General features: G+C 36.5%; 1 pseudogene; it reads right to left on the bottom strand.

The window, feature by feature from the left end:
* Window positions 1-5,694: 5,694 nt before the first annotated feature.
* Window positions 5,695-6,185, bottom strand: LOC110306311 (podoplanin pseudogene; annotated as a pseudogene).
* Between the last annotated feature and the right edge of the window lie 8,024 nt (window positions 6,186-14,209).

Here is a 14,209-nt window from a genome sequence, read left to right as displayed (position 1 = left end):
CTAGTTAGCATTCTGCAAACTTATCTGTTTGGATCTTGTATATTTAGCTGGATAGTTGAAGTTTTTATAGTTAAACAAGAATTTCCAAGTAGATGCTTTGTCATATAGAAGCTAACTACTTTAGTTTACAAAAGCCTTCTGAAAAGCAGTAGTTAATTGAAGAGTAAATAAGATGTGTCTAATTCCCAGCACTGAAATATAAATCTGGCTCACAATTGCCTGAAAGCAGACATCTTTATCTAGAACTAGGTTTACCTAGAACTTAAGAGTTCTGTGGCAAGTCAGTCAGTGCTTTCCCAGAGCATTTGTGTTAATATTATTTCTGGTTTTATCTGTAGATAGTTATTGTAAGCTCTAATACAGTGGCTCTCAAATTACTGATACTGTGACCCTTTAATACAGTTGCTCATGTTGTTGCTACTCCAACCATAAAATTATTTTTATTGCTACATTATAACTGTAATTTGCTACTGTTATGAATTATAATACAAATAACAGCCATTCAGGATGTCTGATATTTGACCCCGAAGGATTCAGAACCCACAGATTGAGAGCCACTGTTCTAACAGTTTGGAAGTCAATTAGACCAAAGTAACATTTCTTTTTCTTTAGCAAATAAAGTTGAAGAACTGAATGATTTGTCATACTAAGGAAACATTCGAGTACCAAATACTCTTACTTAAATTTCCTTCTCTTAGAAAGAGCAGTGAAAATTTACAGGGAATTTGCATAAGTTCATCCCTTGTAATTTGTTTTTTATTTGGAGTTTACTCTACATAAATTAAGACATTTTAATATTTTCAAATGCTCCATAAATTTCATACTACTTTTATCCCCAAATACATACTGAGCTGAGGGATCTGCCTAAAGTCAAATAGTAAAATCTCCTGGTCAGCTAATATAGACCTCTTAAGTGCCAGTCATAGTAATAAATAGAACATGCCTTGCTACAGGTGAGGTCATTTCAAAGCCTTTCCTATCTGGTGCTCAACATTGAAGGAAAGTATCCATCAAAATTTTGCATATTTGAAGTGGAAGTGTCTGTATATATCATGTGATGAAGACTCAGGTGGTATTTTGCAGATGCAGACTCCCATAGTGTTTTGCTAAGACAAAACCCATAGGATGGCACGTGGTATTTGGAAAGAGTATAAATATAGAAAGTAACAGTGTACTTACATAGCTAGCTTTGAAAAGCCTTGTTTGTCTCACATCTTTGCTGACCTTTGTTTCAGTGATAGAGGCAGGGGAGCGAACTTCTGGTGTCCTGGTAGATACTGGTTGCTCCTGCTGATTTGTGCCAATTCTGCAGAGGTTTGCATATTTCTATTGGATTGTGCCACCACTGCAGATTTGTGTTTGGTATCCTGACACTACTGAACTGGATTGTTGCTTTCGTGACAAATGGAGATTGGAATCATCTCAAAGAACTAAACTGGTCCACATCTCCTTGCTTTATTGACCATCTTTTCTTCTTTGCCTTTGGACTGTGGGTTAGAAGGGGAAGGGTTGAAGCATTTGAAAACCTTTATTAAAAGTAGCTTTAAAAAATCTAAGTGTACAGGTTTTTCCAGTTATTTAAACTGATATACTGGAAAACAGCATTACAACATTGATTTTATGTCGGTGAATGGCAGCAGAAGATCACAGACCAGGGCCATTTTAAGCAGAATTCTACTTACTTGTAGTTTCATACCATTTTCGGTCACAAAAATTACTTGATACAATTTCAACATACTTAAGTTGTTGAATGTGTTTGTTTTCTTAGCAAGCAAGAAATAATGTGAACTCTGATTTGGCTGGGTAACATGGTAAGTATATCATATCCGTTTACTCCTGAGTCATATAATTTGTTTCTGTGACAAAATGATTTGTGCATTGCCGATTTGTGTATGGTATTGCAGTCTCTCTTGGAATACAGTATGAGAGTCTTTCTCCACATTAAGATCTGTTAATACTTGCTTCACTTGTTTAGGTGCATATATATACATATAGGAGTTACATTCTCTGAGTAAACTGACCCCTTTGCTGTATACCATCTTTGTTTCACTTCACATATTTACTTAAACATTTTTTGTCTACTCTAAGAGTATCTCCTCCTGCTCCATTTGGTTTCCATTTGCATGAGATAATTCCACACCTCCTCACCCTCACTCTAGCATGTCTGGTTCTAGAGTGTAACTAGAATATAAAGCCATGCACTAGGTCAAGTCTATTGTCTATGATTTTTAGAGATGACTTGGCATATGTGAAACCTTAGATGTACTGTCAACTGATACCAATTTGGAAAACAGTGCTTGCAGGGAGCTCAGAGCTTACATCAAGGGTAAAGTATGGTGATAATTTTCCCAAAGTCTCTTGTTCTTTCTTAGGCAGAGGACATCTTTCTCCTTAGTTCTGCCGTGGATTAGGAAAGAGTCTTGTAAGTAAACTTGTGTGCATACATTGTAATTAATTACATGCTTCCACTGCTCTTCTGAGGCTGTTTTCAGGCTTGCAGAGTTGTGCAAATCATTTCTGTTGGTCAATGAACAGCAAAAAAATCCCTCCTCTTCTATCTTGTTCATTTCTCTACTGACAGAATAAGAACTGAATGTGTTGATTCGACATGGAATTGGTTGCTATTTACATTTTTCCTATCTATTATCTATCATCTATCTTTCTACCTGCATATCAACCACCTATATATCATTTATTTATGCATGAATGTGTCTATCTATATACCAATCATTTATCTGTCATCTACCTTTACTTATCTATGTATTCACATTGATATTATTTGTTCTCTCTTTTAAGGTAAACCTGCTATTTTTCATTTATGAGAATATTAAACAAATTATGAATTGAATGAGAACTGTAAAATTGTTACTTTAGAGAAGAGTAGGTTCCATCTTAAAAAGAAATCATAAGTAATGGCAATGAAATTTAGGACCTATTCTGCCTAAAACAATTTGTTATATGTTATTTAATATTCTGAGAAAGTTTATGAATATTGTCTTCTCTAGAAAATGAATATATTCAGAGTAAAGCCTGACATATAAAATTGTATAAAAAGAGAAAAATATAGATAGTATCTCTGATTCATTTTATTATATAATATAATAATGAATGTCAACTCTTTGGAAAACCCCTTTTGTGTATATGTATATGTTCATTTCTATATAATGTATATACATGGGTATATGTATTCATGCAAATGAATGTATATGTGTGTATGTTTAGGCCAGAAGTTGGCCTAAGTTGGTTGATTGTCTTCTTCATTCACTCTCTACTTCTACTTTTAATTATGTTGCTGTGCTGGCTAGGTTTGTGTCAACTTGACATAAGCTACAGTCATCTTCAAGAAAGGAAACTTAATTGAGAAAATGCCTCTAGAAGAATGAACTATAAACAGTCAAGCCTGTTGCCAGGGTCCAGCCCTTTGCCAGTGCCCATACATCAGCTGGTGTTTCTGGGGTTTATAAAAAAATAAGTATGCTGAGCAAGTGCTGAGTAAGTTAGGAGAGCAAGCTATTCATTAATCAGAACTTCTTCATAGTCTCTGTATTGGTTCCTGTTTCTAGGTTCCTGAATGGTTAATATTTCTTCTTTGGTTTCCCCCAAATGGACTGTGATTCTGGATATGTAAGTCAATAAACCTTTTGTTCCCCCAACTTGCTTTTGGTCATATTATTTTATCACAGCAATAGAACTAACTAGGACAGTATCTGTGTTTGGGGTTGCATACATGATTTCTGCTGCCTTCAGAGTTTGAAGAAGGTGGATTGCTTGTGATGTTGAATTACAGGTGTTTGTGAGCCACAGGATATAGATCCTGGAACAGAATATGTGTCCTCTGGAAGACCAAAGTTGTCATTTAACTTCTGAACCATTTCCCCATCCATTTACCTTATTTTTTGAGACATGTAGATGTACATTTAAAAAGATACTTTATTGCCTTCTATATTATTTACCACCCTTCCAAAGCTCCTTATACCTCAATCCTTTTCAACCACCCAATACTAGGTAGGAGAGAAAGAAAGTTAAAGGGGCTAGATGCCTGTATACCTCTTTAGACTAATTGTTTCTGCTAGGGGTGTCTAGTTTCTTTGGGCAAGTTCAACCTCCTTTTCAGGATATCCCCAATGATCAATCCATCAATCGCAAATACAGCATCAGAGACCAGCAGTAACTACCACAGATCTCAGGGCTCTCACATTATTATCGTCTCAAAAGTTTCAGGAATTCCATACAAATTTTATGCACCCGACACCATCCAGGTCCCTCTTTTTCTCTTAGAGCATAAGACAATCATAGTAGCTGTGGATAGTCTGAAACAGACACATATCCCATAGCTGGTATTTAAGCAAAAACATATTCATAGAACAAAACTGGGTTTTAAAAGAAACCAAAATTTTCATTATAGACAGGATCATGCACTGAAGCTAGAATTTAATTGATTCAGCTATGCTGATGGTCAACTAGGTTCAGGACTATGGGTGTCTCTTTTCCACAGACATGGTAGTGTTACAAGAATAAACCACTTTTATGTCTAAGACATGTACAATATTACTCTATGCTAAAATTATTGTTCTTTTATAAAATAAAAATTGATCTTTGAATTTATTATGATGTTCATTTCAGAACACATGGTGGCTCAAGTATTAGTGCATAAGTAGAAAATCTAAATAAACCATATTTTTTAGTTCAAAATACACTTATTCTTTTTAGTATACAATCATGTTTTATTTGAAAAGATGTCTACACTGTATTGAGTCCCAACACAGGTGACAAAGATACTACAGCTGTGTCCCAGCAACACTGAGTAACAATGGAAAGAATGTGGTATGTCACAAAGACCAAAAATATCTTCTATTAACATTAAACCTTCACATCCACCACATAAAAGTAGTTAAAATTTATACAAGATTATTTTTGCTTTCCCTGTCTTTGCTCAGAAGCAGAAGGTGGATGTTAGAGACTGGTCGGTCTTACTTCCTATACTAAAGCAAACTCAGGAGTCACTTCTATTGAAAGGTTCTTGGTCCTACAGCGGCTGAGTCTCTGGTATCTTGTGACATCCAACAATGTTCTCAAGCATCTGGGATGAAATCTCCATTTCCAGAAAGGTGGGGCTGATCTGAGGGCTTGAGTCCTAGGGAGATGAGGACTTGGATCCTCATCTCATCAGAGGCTGAGATGGTTTGGAGACTTGTAAAAATCAAAGTATCTTCCAGGATCTGAAGATACAGTTGATGCTTTGGACTAGGCTGGAATATGTATGTATTGACTGCAGTTGCTAATTGGCAACTGCAAAAGGACGCCTGCCTCTATGATGTAACATTTCCAGACTCCTTTGCCTCTTAACAGTAATAGGGACTGGCCAGGGCAAACCCATGGTTACAGTTGCTAAAGCTGATGATACTGTCTCGGCTTTGCTCCATTTTCTAAGCATGTTGTCTTTTGAATCATCGATGATAATAATTATGTTAAAAATTTTGTTTTCCAAAGGCAGAAGGTTCGAGGGGCCATGGCTTGTCTTGTATCTTCCCTTTGGTACTGCTGGCAAGTGGAGAGATCACCATAGCTGTGAGTGGGGTGGGTGGGCATTCCATGGGTCATCTTCCTCCACAGGAAGAGGATGGGGAACAGGCCAAGTTGGAAACTATCTTATTTTCAGATGTTCTGGGAGAACAACCTGTTCTGTTTAGCTCTTTAGGGTGAGAACCTTCCAGAAATCTTCCTCATAACCACAATAATGATCCCTCCAACGAAGCCGATGGCTAACAGGACGCCAACTGTGATTCCAACCAGGGTGAATACTGGCAAGCCATCTTTCTTATCTGTGGTCTGCGTTTCATCACCTGTGTTATCTCTATTGGGGTGACTTGTTTTCTTGTCCACAGAGTGGCTAGTCACCACTTTGACAGAGGTTGTACTCTCATGTTCTTTGTGATCATGGTCTGAGGTTCCTGATGTTGGCAGTTCCTCAACGGGAGGCTTGTCCCACCCTCGTTCTATGTTGGTACCAGAGGTGCCTTGCCAGTAGATTCATTCAGCCATCCAATAGCACCTGTGGTTGCTCTTTTGTCTTCCATACCTGTGGTCACAATATCATTGTATATCAGGCCTATGGTCCCTCCCTGCACAGAGTCCCAAAATCAAACATTCCTAAAAACCCAGAACAACATTGGTGCAGTTCACATCCTGATCTCATTGGAGCCTCAGCAGCTAGTGGTTTTTTTGTGGGTTGTGAAAAGATGAAAAGCAAAAACAAAAAGAAAAACAAAACAAAAAACAAAAACAAAAACAAACAAAAAACAAAAAACAAAACAAAAAACAAAAAAAACACAAAAAACAAAAAACAAAACACAAAACAAAAAACAAAAAACAAAAAACAAAAAACAAAAAACAAAAAACAAAAAACAAAAAACAAAAAACAAAACAAAACAAAACAAAACAAAACAAAACAAAACAAAACTTCGAAGCCACAAGCTCAGCCTAGAAGAGCTTGGCAAGAGGCTGGAAGGAGGTGAGTGAAAGTCCCAGAGAGGGCCAAGGCTTTCTTGACTGGCAGAGGCAGAAAGTACAGCAAACTTGGCAGCTTGTCAGTCGGCATCTATGTCTCCCGTCCTGGGGGGCGAAGGGGAGGGGAGTGGGTGGAAGTCAGGTGGTCCCAGATCTCACACTTATTCTTTAAAATGCTTTCTTACATAAGTGCTTTAGTTTATAGAAACTTACAACAGAAATGTTTCTATGTAGTTTTTCAAGGTCTAAATAGATCAGAAGAAGTTGAAAATGGAAAACTTTTGAACATACTGATTTTAAAATGAAAATAAAGACAATTTTTTAAATATAAAGGAAATTTGAGATTAAATTATATAGGTATTGTCTAACCAGGAGCTAGACTAGGGAATAGTCATTGTAAAGACAGTCATTTCTTATTTCTGCTTTGTAACTAGTACTTTTTATGCTCTTCATAAAGCTCAAATACAGAGCAAACTTGATTAAGTGTATCCCAATATAAACTGGGTAGACAGGTCCCTATGTGAAGCCACATGGTAAGGAACATGCCATGTGGAGTGCTCCACTGGGAAATATAAATTAGGTTGGAAGTAGATTTGATGGCCTAAAAGTCATGTTAAATGAAGGCCTGGGGAATTAGTGCTGAATCATAGACTGAGGTTTGTTATTATAGATAATTTTAAGGTTTAGGTGGTTCCTCTAGTCATGAATATATTGCATAAATGAGGTCAAAGATATTTGAGATTATGATGTTATAAGTGCTATCTAAATCACGTCTGTGGTTGTAAAATGGAAGACATTGGATTGAAGATGATGAGAGTTTGAATCAAGAAACAGCTCTTGAGTAAATCTGGGTAAGGGTCTGGAGATCAGGAAATGAAACTTAGGCAATGTTCAATTCTCAGGGTTTCCATAACTAACTGCATTTAATTTATTTCATTCTGTCTCTGTCTCTGTCTCTGTCTCTGTCTCTCTCTCTCTCTCTCTGTGTGTGTGTGTGTGTGTGTGTGTGTGTGTGTGTGTGTGTGTGTGTGTGTATATGCTGGTGCCTGCTCATGCCCACATTAGAACACAACTGTAGATATCACTTTGAACCAAACTCAGGTCAGGTTTGAAAGCAGATACCTTTGTCACTGAACTATGTCATCACTTCAAAGTTTTACCCAGCTAGTGATCTATAAACATAGTATGTTTTATTAAATCTTGTAAGAGAAAGAGTTTTAAATGTTCAACTCAATTATATAATACTCTGCCCTTATCCATGATTTTGCTTCTGTGATTCTATTGCCAACAATAACCTGTAGCCTAAAATATTTAAGTCCACACAAAACAATTCATATTATTTAAACTGTTTGTTGTTTTGTATAACATGATACTATCTGCACAATTTTGCCCATTTAGCCTGGGATATAAACTTTGTCCAGTGTATCCATTCTGAATATGCTGTCCACCTACTAGATACTTAGTATCTGTCTCACTTATCAAATTGTTTACCATGAAATCAACTTATATCTTGCTTAAATGTGGTCTTGAAGTCCAAGAGTAATTATACTTTCTATCCAGGAATGCCAAGAAGCCCATTCAATCCTATAACTATATTTCTAGCAGATTCAGGCATCTATCTAGAGTCGTGGGATAGTGTCTGTTTCTAAGAGAAAATTATCATAGTCAGAATATTTTCTAATGAATTTCTTTAAACTTTTTCTATTCTCCCAGACACTTATGGGTAGAGTGATATTGACTATGCAACAGTTGAACAATATATTGATATTTGAAAGGAACATCATAAGTACTCAGGTGATATTATTTATCAAGTAAACTCAAGTGGACTGAAGGGCAGTTGTAATCTACATTTTTGTGCTTCTTCAGTTTACTGGTGAAATAGTTCATGACTATTAAATGAAATTATTTAATATTGTTTATAACATTAAGGCAGACATGTGATTATGATGTGATATACCCGTAATCCCAGCACTTTAAAAATGGAGTAAGGTCATTCCCATGTTCCTATAGAGTTCGAATCCAGTCTTGGCTGTGAGACACTCTGTTTCAAAAGAACAGCAAAACTTTTAAAAAGTTAAAACATCCATCAAAATCTGACATAACAACCATTATATCTAAAATAACTCAAAGTACAAAGGTTTAATCTTTAATTTAAAATATTTTGAGAATAAAAATGTAGAATCAAAGAAAGAAAGAAAAATACTCTAAACAACATAATATTTTGGATTCATTAATGTACATCTTGTCACCATTTTAAAATAAGAATTTTTTTTATTTATTAGGTATTTTCTTCACTTACATTTCCAATGCTATCCCAAAAGTCCCCCATACCATCCTCTGCCACTCCGCTACCCACCCACCCCGACTTCTTGGTCCTGGCATCCCCCTGTACTGAGGCATATAAAGTTTGTAAGACCAAGGTGCCTCACTTTCCAATGATGGCCAACTAGGCCATCTTCTGAAACATATGCAGCTAAAGACATGAGCTCCAAGGGGTACTGGTTAGATCATAATGTTGTTCTACCTAAAGAGCTGCAGACCCCTTTAGCTCCTTGGGTACTTTCTCTAGCTCCTCCACTGGGGGCCCTGTGATCCATCCAATAGCTGACTGTGAACATCCACTTCTGTGTTTGCTAGGCCCTGGCATAGCCTCACAAGAGACAGCTATATCAGGGTCCGTTCAGCAAAATCTTGCTAGTGTATGCAATGGTGTCAGCATTTGGAGGCTGATTATGGGATGGATCCCCGGGTATGACAGTCTCTAGATGGTCCATCCTTTCGTCTCAGCTCCAAACTTTGTCTCTATAACTCCTTCTATGGGTGTTTTGTTCACAGTTCTAAGAAGAGGCAAAGTGCCCACATTTTGGTCTTTGTTCTTCTTGAGTTTCATGTGTTTTGCAGATTGTATCTTGTATCTTGGGTATTCTAAGTTTCTGGGCTAATATTCAGTTATCAGTGAGTACATGTCATGTGTTTCTGTCCTTGTATTGGTTTTTTTCTGTTATTATCCTTTGAAAGGCTGGATTCATGCAAAGATAATGTGTGAATTTGGTTTTGTTGTAGAATACTTTGGTTTCTCCATCTATGGTAATTGAAAGTTTGGCTGGGTATAGTATCCTGGGCTGGCATTTGTGTTCTTTTAGTGTCTGTATAACATCTGTCCAGGATCTTCTGGCTTTCATAGTCTCTGGTGAAAAGTCTGGTATAATTCTAATAGGTCTGCCTTTATATGTTACTTGACCTTTTCCCCTTACTGCTTTTAATATTCTATCTTTGTTTAGTGCATTTGTTGTTCTAATTATTATGTGTAGGGAGGAATTTATTTTCTGGTCCAGTCTATTTGGAGTTCTGTAGGCTTCTTGCATGTTCATTGGCATCTCTTTCTTTAGGTTTGGGAAGTTTTCTTCTATAATTTTGTTGAAGATATTTGCTGGCCCTTTAAGTTGAAAATCTTCATTCTCATCTTCTCCTATTATCCGTAGGTTTGGTCTTCTCATTTTGTCCTGGATTTCCTGGATGTTTTGAGTTAGGATCCTTTTACATTTTGCATTTTATTTGATTGTGTTGCCCATGTTCCCTATGGAATCTTCTGCACCTGAGATACTCTCTTCCATCTGTTGTATTCTGTTGCTGATGCTCGAATCTATGGTTCCAGATTTCTTTCCTAGGTTTTCTATCTCCAGTGTTGCCTCACTTTGGGTTTTCTTTATTGTGTCTACTTCCCTTTTTAGGTCTAGTATGGTTTTCTTCTATCCCATCACCTATTTGGTTGTTTTCCTGTTTTTCTCTAAAGACATCTACCTGTTTGGTTGTGTTTCCCTGTTTTTCTTTTGGGACTTGTACCTCTTTAGCTGTATTCTCCTGTACTTCTTTAAGTGAATGTGAACTTGTAAATGCTATCCGTGCTATCAGCATGGCAAGAACAGGAAGGTTGGTAATCAACTATGTTTTACATGCCAGGAGACAGCTATTCACAGCAACCACACTGTTTGAAGGCAACATGTTTTTAATAATCTTTGTCAGATTTATTTTAACAAGATCTCTAGTTTCTAGCACAATTTCAATGATTAAATAATTACTCCTACTCATGAATTTCAATTATTATGTCAGTGAACATCAAGTGAGGCAGTAAAAAGAAACATTTTTCTTTGCTCTTAAGAGAAAATTAATTTGATGTTTATGAATACAGATGTACTCACAACTATTGAAAGAACATTGGCTTGAATTTTCTCCAAATATTTCTTCTTAAATAATCCTTGAGATAAATTTAGTCTTTACCCCACCACATAAAGTTCAAATTCATGGTTTCAGTGAATCACTGTTTACAAGACAGAGAGAGCACTTGCATTTAAGACAGTGAAAAAGCAAAAAGTACTTTGGAAAGGGCTTCTTTAGGCTTGAAGCTTTTTACATTTACCTTTTACTCATAAGTAATTCAGACTGCAAGCCAGGAATAATTTATTTAGAACATTTTATAATTCGAAAGCAATCTGAAATTCTGATCTTTTTAGAAATCTATGATTACCAACAAGAACCATCTTCCAATCTTGTTTACTCATTCCTCACACTATGTATTGTGATATGAGTGCCATGGAAAAGGTTTACTAAGGAAACATATTGAGAGTTCTCAGTGTGAGTGATGGACTTTGAGATATATTTTAGCAGGCACTGACCTGAGCACTTTGGCTTCAGAAAATAGTAATGTGTGACACTTTGAATAGTAGAATGGCAGGAACTATTATTAAACCTCTCTTGTAAATAAGGATAAAGAGGTAAATATAAAACCACTAACTACTAAGGTTACTTTTCTCATTGCTGGGATAAAAACTACATGAAGAAGTGAATGGTGATTTTGCCATTTAGTTCCAAGAAATACAATGCAGTATAGCAGGGAAGGCAGAGTGGCAGGAAAGCATGGCTACCAGGTAGGCATATCCAGGATTCAGAAAGTGATGGGTGCTCATGCTCAATGTTTTGCTTCTGTATTTCTGTATAGAACTTTACAACATAGAAAATGTTGTCACAGAATTAACTTTCCCACATCACTTAATTTAATCTAACTATCCCTCCTACAGTTATCCAAATATTTGTGTCATGCTGGCTAGTTTTATATTCATTTGGCACAAGCTAAAATCATCCCAATGGAGAACCTCAATTGGGAAAATTCTTCCGTAAGTTCTGGGTATAAGGCAATTTCTTAATTAGTGATTGATAGAGGAATGTCTAGCTGCTTGTGGGCTGATAGTTCTGTGTTATATAAGAAAGTAGGGTGAGCAAGCCATAATGAGTAAGCCACAAAGCATCATTCCTCTATGGCCTCTTCATCAGGTCTTGCCTCCAGATTCTAGCCATTTGAGTTTCTGCCCTGACTTTCTTCCTTCACTGATGCTCTGTTACTTGTTAATATTAGCTGAAATAAACCATTTTCTCCCCAGGTTGTTTTGGTCATGGTGTTTTATCACTGCTGTACTCTAATTTGGACAGAAGTTAGTATACCAACAGTGAGGAATTAATGTGTCAGACCTGATCATGTTGTTTTATTGGGATTAGGGGGACTCTAGGAGGACTATGGAACTTTGGGGTAGAAAATCCCCTGGGGAGTAAGGTATTTCTGTGATAGACCTGACCCTGTTGTTTTTTTGGGGGGGGGGATTGTAGAAGGAATATGAAACTTTGGGCTAGAAATGTCACTGAGTGTTGAGAGCTCAGTGAGCTATTCTGTAGAAGTTTAAAGATGAGAAAGTTGAGGGAAGTGCAGATAATAGAGACCTGTCTTTCTAAGTTTCAGATGTAAGAAAAGACTCTGCTGGACAATTTGTGTGACAAATCTGTCATATCTGGTTAGCTTGACCTGAAGAATTAGCTGTGATTAACAAGAGACAAGAGAATCACTAAACTAAAATCTTTGCTTTCCTGGAACAATAAATGTTTATCAGCTAGGGTTGCAGAATCATCTCTGATTAAGAAGAGACTGGCAGAAGCCATGCAGAAAAGGCTGCAGAAAGAATGGCCCCTGAGTTAAAGAGTAAAGAGCACAAGTAATTAAATTTGTTTTTCCAATCCCCGACTGCAATCAGCCACAATGCTACAAGTCAATGGCCACAAGCTGTCAGACCTGGCCTCCAGAACAGTAAGAGAGTGTCAATTGCTAGAAGCCATCACCTTTTGGTCATCCAACAATGCATCCCACCTCAGTACCTGATTGTCAAGGCTGGTTCTTGACAAGAGACTAATATCATTGAAGTAAAGTCTTCTCTGGAAAATTTCCTGAAAGTCAACACAAAGAATTTGTGTTCCAGAACTGACCAAAGTTTATTTTATGCTCAGAGTCAAACTTGGTAGTGTCAAATGGGTGACACTGATTTTGAAATCATGGCAGTGGATGGCAGTGCTGAGTCTCCTGAAACAGCCCAAGAGAAAGGGAAAGTGCAGTCCAATTGCAGCAAGGGACAACAGAAGTTATGGAGATGCCAGTATGTGGTCTTGATATGACCATAAAACCACAGAGTCAGTAGAGTAGAATGAGTAGGAAATTAGAACACAGGCTGTGCGTGCTGCCATGAGAGAGCAGTCAAAGTGACCTTTGGAGGAGAAATCCCTTTGGAGGAGCCCAGAAGGTCATGATTGAACCCAAAATAATTGAACATTTGAATTATTTACACATTTGGAGTTTGTTTTTGCTTTTTTTTCAGTTCAGTTCTGGTTCAATACCTTTCAGATAAGAAAATACTTTATTTTTGATTGTCAGGAGCGAACAGTTGAGAGATTGAATTTTAAAAGTCTTAGATATTGAGACTTATCGAGTGTTTGAATTTAAATGTTTAAAGACTCTAGGACTTTAAAAGTATTATAATCATGATATTTAGGTGTGATCTTGGGGAAGAATAAAAATGGAGGGCTTATGGCTTAACAGTAATTTTTTTTTGTCAAGTTGATAATGGATCAGTTATGTTCACTTATTTTATGTCAACATGACAAAAGCCAATGTGAAATGATACAACCTCAAATGAAAAACATCTTCATAAGATCTAGTAGTAGGGCATTTTCTTAATTAATGATTTGTGTGGGAAGGTCTTAGCCTTCTGTCATCAATTCTACACTGGGCTATTTGTCTTGGTTTCTGTAAGAAAGCAGGCTGAGAAAGCCATGATGAGCAAGTCAATAAGTAGCACTCCTCTATGACTTCTGCATTAGCTCCTGCCTCCAGGTTCCAGCCCTGATTCAGTTCTTGCCTCTGACTTTACTCAGTTTTGGAATGTTAACTAGCTATCTACAAATGTTAATTGAGATATACTTTTTTCTTCCCAGGTTGCTTTGGTCATGGTATGTCATCAAAATAATAGTAACCCTAGCTAAGACATTGATTTTAAATTATATCAAGGTGGCAATCAGAATTATCACAGAAATCAAAAGAAATAATTTTCAGCACCCATTTTCACTTTTCTAAATTGAAATAAAGAAATACATAATGCCATGACATATATTATATATCTATAACATATAATGAACTATACCCTATTAATTATATGAAAAATCAACTTATTAAAATGTTTTTGTTGAGGGACTTTAAGTATTTTAAGCATGTAGGAAATCTACATATATAATAAATTTAATTATAAGAATTGTAGCATTAAACGCGACACGTTAATCCTTTTGTCCTATTAAACCACAAGGTTAGGTTGTGATCATGTTTGATAAGTGT

The sequence above is a fragment of the Mus caroli genome, unplaced genomic scaffold (assembly GCF_978045245.1).
Source record: "Mus caroli unplaced genomic scaffold, Mus_caroli_1 scaffold_13, whole genome shotgun sequence".
Lineage (NCBI taxonomy): Eukaryota > Metazoa > Chordata > Mammalia > Rodentia > Muridae > Mus > Mus caroli.
Note: the sequence above shows the minus strand (reverse complement) of the source record. Positions and strands in the feature narration are given on the sequence as shown.